The sequence below is a fragment of the Penaeus monodon genome, chromosome 14, assembly GCF_015228065.2.
Source record: "Penaeus monodon isolate SGIC_2016 chromosome 14, NSTDA_Pmon_1, whole genome shotgun sequence".
NCBI classification, from domain to species: Eukaryota; Metazoa; Arthropoda; class Malacostraca; order Decapoda; family Penaeidae; genus Penaeus; species Penaeus monodon.
The window spans coordinates 15,580,021-15,587,520 of record NC_051399.1 but is presented as its reverse complement, the minus strand read 5'-3'; the positions used below and the strand labels follow the sequence as shown (position 1 = coordinate 15,587,520).

Genomic DNA, 7,500 nt, shown 5'->3' with positions numbered 1-7,500 from the left:
TTCATGGGGAAGTCATGTCTACATAAAGTATTCTTGGCAATATTTTGGTGTAAGGCTTCTGGCAACCTCTGGGAGGTATAGTGTAACACTGTACTAGCACTAAATCATAGTCAGTGAGGCAGACAAGCAGGTCATTTCCACAGTCCAACCCAATCAGCCAGGGAGATAAAAAAAAAAAAAAAAAGCTCCAGTACAAATATTAACCCAATATCACCAAGAAAAACTAGGAAAATTTTCCGTGCATGGCAACCGGACATACAGTAAAATAAGTGTATGGAGTGGTTACCTTGATGAAAACTAAGACACTTTTCATCTATGGCAAAAAGTGTGCAAATCGAAAATAAGGGAGATATAGGACAGACAAGAGAGAAGATCGCCCCTTCATTTTCTAAGTCCCTTCCATGCTTACCTCGCAAGAATCAAAACAAATGTGAAGCGTAACTCATTTTGCAATCTACCAAGTAGTCCTTGTATTGCTACGTGCTTGTGAGAACGAATATTTTGTAATTATCAGTGTCCGTTTTCTCGAATTCACGTATGTGATGTGTCTTTTACTTTTATTATACTTCATTTACGTGTTTTGGTAAGTATTTATGCTATTCTGTGGCGCGTTTTGCCACCAGGAGATTTGACAGGCCAACAATGCCATTACATCGAGAAGCGCCGGTGAAAAATGTTTCATTTCCAGTGCTGCATCGATTCCGGGTCATTTTTAAAGCCTTTTGTGGATATACAGGACAAATAGATTTGGTCTCTATCACTTTTTTTTTTTGAACCCATCAATGAAAAAAAAGTGATTCGAAACCAAGCAATTGTGACCATAGACGGATGTGAATAAACGTTCTGTGTTTCACGATATAAAGGTAAGTGAATATATATATATATATATATATATATATATATATATATATATATATATATATATATATAGGGAATAAATAGATCGTGGTGTATAAATCCCACAGGGTTAAGGTTAGGTTGGGTTTATTGGTTAGGACGCAGTGTACAATTACCATGGGGGATGTGGAATCCCGTAGATTTTTGCCGAACAGTGGGTTTGGTTCCCTTAGAGTTTTTTTGAGTTGGTGCATTGGCTTTGAAAGCTGGCGGCAACATCCGTAGAGTTTTACTGTCTGATTTTAAGCGTTTTTTGTGCTTTTTTTTTTTACACACTTCTGTTCTCTTTTCCTCTTATTTCAGCCTGTTTTACCCCACAATTTCCCTGATCTACTTCATGCCCTCCCTGCTATCGGGATTTATCAAATCACATCAAGATTGTCGCTGGAGAATGCAATAGAAATGATCATCAGATTCGTTCTCATCACATAAAAACAAATTCTGAGATATAAATATTGTCAGGGAAGACCCGGTTGTCATTTTCGGAAAAATTTAAACCAAAGGCTATGTCCATTTAGAATTTTTTTGTAAATTTCTCTGCACATAGATGTTTCTGCTTGTGCTTTGCCACAAAGGAGTCAGTTAGTCGACCTTGTGCCCTTTACCCAATTTCACCTTTCCTAGAATTTGCGGGAAAAAAAAATTCTTTAACAATGCTGTGAATATCAATGGTGTTATTTTTATCATAGTCATGATAATTCTGTAATGCTATTGCCATTAGTAACTGCAGTAAAAGATAACATAAAATATTTTCAAAAATCAATGAAAATGGAAAACAGGTGGGGACAGGTAGTACTCATAATTGGCTCATTGGTGACTTAGTACAAGTAGACCATCTACATGTAAGAACAATTAATAAAGTAAATTCACAGTGGGCATGGCATGTACATAACATGCCATGCCCGTCAGATTTGGGTTAAGAAAGGAGTGGGGCTGGGCAGGAATGGGTTTGCCAGTAAGGTCACTCAGAGTAGATAAAACACAAAGCCTGACTCAGATGTAACTATTACAAGCCATGAACAATCAAACACTGCCAAGGGAAACTATGCCAATTTGTTTTTGGAGGTATGATGTCAGAGCAAGGAACTGTAGGGTGAATCAAAAGAATCAATCCCATTTGGCTGGGCTAAAGCGTACTCAAAAGGTGGGAGAAACCCAGAAGAATGAGGCAAGAGAAAAAGGAGACAAAGACAAAACCGATGGAGAGTAGTAATAAGGAGGAGGGACAGAAAATGAAGAGACTGTAAATGAGAATTGGGAGAGATGAAGGGGATGTGTTCTGGGTGGATGATTTGAGTGGATCAAGTTGACAGTAAACATCAAGGAAAGGGTAGGAGTAGCAGTGGTCGAGGCAATGATCAGAAGAAAGGCAGGGAACCAAGTAGTCATATTCAGATAGGTAGTTAATAAAAAGCAAAAGTGTACAAAAAATCATTATTGAAATATGTGGGAAGAGAAATAGTCCTTGAGGGGAAAGGGCTAGACACTTAATTTAAAAGGGAAAAAACCCTTAAGACGAACAAAGCGAGCCTCTCTGCCTTTCAAGCATGGCCTTACACCTTATGATGTTGATATAAGAAGGGATTGAGAAGAGAAGGAAAAGGGGAGAAGGAAAAGACCATGCAAAATTGGTTGAGGTGAGGACTAAAGCCCAAGGTAGGGGGTCATCCCCACATTAGGCTTCAGTCTCCATCTCCTATGCAACCCCCCCCCCCCCACAACAGCAGACATGGGGCTAGGGGGAGTCAATAGAATGAGATAGTATCTGGCAGCTAATACCTGATCTAATTCTCTGTGAAGTGCAAACAAAACCCTTCTCACGATTTGCCAAAGTTCTTCTAAATATTGGTATGCAGCTTTTTACGTGCCGGCATTCTCTAGCACTCTGCCGACTCCGTTCTGCATAAAATTATTAATATTATGTATCATGCAAATGCAAGAAAAAAACATTCTCTAAATGACTGGACGGGACCAGAGCATCATTGAGAACATGATATTAAAGTTATTTTCAAATTCAGAAACAGGTGACTGTAATCCCTAGTTTGGCCTTCATATCAGATTTGGGCCCTTTGCGTCCAGGTTTCCTTCCTCTCTTGGTGCCTTCCCGCTTGCTGCCCTGAAAGATAAAAAAAAACAAGCAGAAAACCAAAAGGACAATTACAGCATAGTATATAAATATCTTTCGTACAAGTAATGCAGAGATGATAATGAATTCCAGTTTTCCCACACTATATTTTTGATGATGATAGACTCTTTTGGTTTATTACATTTCCTGAGTGTAATTTCGACTATGCTGGGAAATGTATATAAAGTTATATCTCTAGTTTTCCAGTGATACTCGGGGCCGGGTATATAGGATTGGTTGGTTGGAATGCAGAGAAGGAATGCAGCCTAAGGACTTCCCTTATAAAAAAAAAAAATGAAAAAAATTTATATATATATATATAATTATATATATATATATATAAAATATATATATATATAATATACATATATATATATATATATAAAATATATATATATATTATATATATAATATATATATATAATAAAATATATATACACCTTGTCCTGGGTAAGACAATAAACTGCACCCTGGGGTTCCCTTGAACAAGGATAGCACCCTATTAGCTCCCTAACCAGGGTTGCGGTGAAACTGTCAGCAGCAGGGCAGTGGATATCTGGTGAAAACACCTTCAGTTCTACTGTTTACTGGTTTCACCAAAAAATATTTCTGGCGTATTACAGTGTAACTGTTTTAAAGCGGCAGAGATAGTTCCTCCTAGTTAGTTGGAGACTGCGATTTAAAAGGAGCCTGGGGGATTCCACTCAACTTTTCTTTTCTTTTGACAAACCTCTTCACCAATGATTAAATACAGAAATGATAATTCATACCGCATCGCCCGTCGCGTGGGTTATCAAGGGGCGCGTTGTTCAGTGGCAACCAGGCTGACAAGTTAAATATTGCATCTGGAAGACAAAGAAGATAAAGAAAATGTCCAATTAAAAAACACATTAAAAATTGGAACATGGAACGTAAGGAAAATGAAAGAGATGGGTAAATTACATACTGTCTGTAACGAAAAGGATAGATACAAACATTCAAATACTAGGAATAAGTGAGACCAATTGGAAAAGTAATGGAAGTTTCAAAACTAAAGAAAACAAGACAGTTCTTTTTTCTGGAAAAAAAGAAGGAAATTATAGTCACCCGAGTTTCTATGATTCTCACGAAAAAAACGGGATATGCACTAATTGGGACAGCCCAATAAATGATCCATTTTAAAAGTCAGAATACAAGCAAAACCTCATAACATTAGTATTATACAATGCTATGCACCAAAACCAACCCTTGCAAGTGATGAAGAAATGGAAAATTTTTATAAAAACTCTCCAAGATACTTTAGACACAATCTCTAACAGAGATGCCAAAATAGGAAAAAAGATCTAAAAAATGAACTGTGGAAAATTTGGCCTTGGAGATATAAATGGAAAGAGGTAAAGATTTTATTGAATTCTGTAGTACAAATAATCTAGTTATAGCAAATACATTGTTCCAAAAAACACCCAAGACACTTGTACACGTGGTTTTCACCAGACAAAAGAACAAACAACTAAATTGACTACATTGTGCTGAACCAAAAATTGAAAAGTTGCATAAAAAATGCCCACAAGACCTGGGCGACTGCAACAGTGACCACCAACTACTAACTATCGACATTAAAATAAGGGCTCAAAAAGATGGAGCGTCCAACACCACCCCTAAAGCTCAACTACAAAACTCTTGATAACAATTACAAAATTACAGTGTCAAACAAATTTGAAATACTCAATCAATGTGAAGATGATAAAAACCCCCAAATGAGTTGTGGAAGAAGGAAAAAAAACTCTTGCTGAGTGCTGCTTAAGAAACTATCGCCAAAGAGAAAAAGACAAAATTCCCCTGGACATCTGAAAAAACACTAAATGGAAATTGAAACAAGAAGATGCCTAAAAACAAAGGGTATCAATAATCCAGTTGAAAAAGGTAATTTACAAAAAACAAAATACAAAAATTCAAAGTTATTGCGACAAGATTAGGAAAAATATTTAAATGAACATTGCCAGAGAATTTAAAACTGTTTATTTAATAAGACAACTAAAGAACTCTACCAAGGAGTACGAAACATCACACGAAAATTTAAACCTACAATGGACACTATCAAAACTGAAGTGGACTTGTTTTATGTGATGGAAAAGAAGTCAAAAAATAGATGGAATCAATATTGTTCCAACCTATACAAAAAGAATAAAGATCTAACAACAACATTAATTAGACTCAATGACAGCGAAGATGAACCACAGCCACTGCTAGACGAAGTTATAAAAGCCATAAAAGAATTAAAAAATAACAAGAGCCCGGGAATAGAGTGAAAATAACAGCCCGAACTAATCATGATGCTGGTGGAAAGTGTTGAATACTTTTTCTACAAACTTTGTACAAAAATATGGAACAAAAGAAGATGGCCAGAAGATGGGTAAAATCAGTCTTTACTAACCCTACCTAAAAAAGGTGACACACTCCATTGCAACAATAACAGGACAATTACATTAATAAGTCACAGCAGCAAAATTTTGTTGAAAATTATTGCTGAAAGAATGAAGTTGAAGTTTAGAGAAAAAATTGCAGATCAACAAGCAGGTTTTCGCCCCGGAAAAGTTACGAGAAACCAGATTCTAAATCTAAAATTAATCATAGAGGAAAAAACAGAGAACATCAAAAAGACCTATACCGTGTTTCATCGATTACTTGAAAGCTTTGATACTGTTGATCACGATATCCTCTGGAACAACATGAACGATATGAAATTTCCAAAACACATCATCCAACTAATAAAAGCCATGTATGACCAACAACAAGCAACTGTAAGAACCACATATGGGTTTAAAAGAATGGTTCGAAGTCAAAACAAGGAGTGCGACAGAGTTGCATTTTGTCTCCGCACCTCTTTAACATATATTCTAAAACAATTATGAGAGGTTCTCTAGAGAATTTTGAAGGAACTGTAGATGTTGGAGGATACAAAATATCAAATCTAAGGTATGCCAATGATATAGTTTTGATTGCCAGCAGTATCACTGAACTACAACAACTACTAGATAAAGTTAGAGAAGCAAGCGAAAAGGCTGGGTTGTTTTAATGCCAAGGGAAAAATAAGATCATGAAGATTCAAAGATAACCGGGAATGAACAATGATGAACAATGATGATCAATGGAATGATTTTGGAAAATGTGAAAGAGTTCACATATCTTGGAGCTGTTTTAACTAATACATATGATGATTCACGGAGATAAAAAGAATAATTACCATTGCCAAAAATGCCATAATTGCTCTCAATAACATCTGAAAGACCCAAGCATACCTTACGGACAAAGCTGAGGTTATTTAACTCATTAGTTTTCCCAATGCATCATATGGTTCTGAGTGTTGGGTGCTGAAGTAGATAGACAAGAAAAAAATCAATAGTTTTGAAATGTGGTGTTACAGACGAGTACTGCATATTAGCTGGACAGAGAAGCGAATGATGAGTGCTGAGAAAAATAAATGTAAAGACCGGCTGTTTGACATCTTGAAAAGGAGGAAATTAAAGTTTATTTGTCATGTGATGAGATGTAAAAGTATTTAGAAAAACTTGCTGACAGGGATGGTGATAGGAAACAGAGGAAGAGGCCAAAACGAAGACAAGACCTGAGCGGAATATCAAAGATATTTGCGGGCTGTCGATGGTACAAGTGGAAAGAAAAGCGTAAGATCGAGTTGAGTGGCGAAGGATGGTGGGAGAGGTCCACGGTGCTCAAACATAAGCATACCGTTATTGATGATGATGATAATATATATATATATATATATATATATTTATATATATATATATATATATATATATAAATTTGGGTTTTTTTTCTAAAAAATCAACAAAGTGTGTGAGAAACCAGAAAATAAAGAGGCAGTGTACCCTTACCCATTTCAAGGTGAAGTCTCCTCCCTCTGAATAGCTTTAAAAAATTGGTAACAGTAATATACAAAGAAACTTAATGAACAAAAAAATGTAGGTAAGGTCACAGATTAATATCTATGTAATTATTGTAATATGGTCTACATTACAAAATACAAATTTTAGTCAAAATTATTCTTAGTCAATAAAAATGAGAAAAAATAAAATAAGTTTTCATTGACAGCTAAAATCTTCTTTTTTTTATTGCAATTTATCCTTCATTTAAACTCATTTATATTTTTGCCCTGTAATTTAACTTTATGTTGAGGGCCAGCAAACCTGTGCAATGGGCCTTCCCCAAGTCCTAAATCTGGTCCTGGAGATACTACATTTAAACTTGAGTTACGGTTTCATTATCTTGTCACTCTTATGTAAAACCTAGTCAATTAAGCTTAACTCATATTTGAAAGGTGAAAACTAAAGGAAAAGATGCAAATTTAAATAGAAAAAACATTTTTAAAGTGTGTGTGTGTGTGTGTGTGTGTGTGTGTGTGGTGTGTGTGGTGTGTGTGTGTGTGTGTGTGTGTGTGTGTGTGTGTGTGTGTGTGTACACATTTAAATATCATCCTT

At 35.7% G+C, this 7,500-nt stretch overlaps 1 pseudogene; it reads right to left on the bottom strand.

Annotated features, from left to right (window-relative positions):
• Positions 1-7,500, bottom strand: part of LOC119580919 — a 13,433-nt pseudogene that overhangs the window by 2,000 nt on the left and 3,933 nt on the right.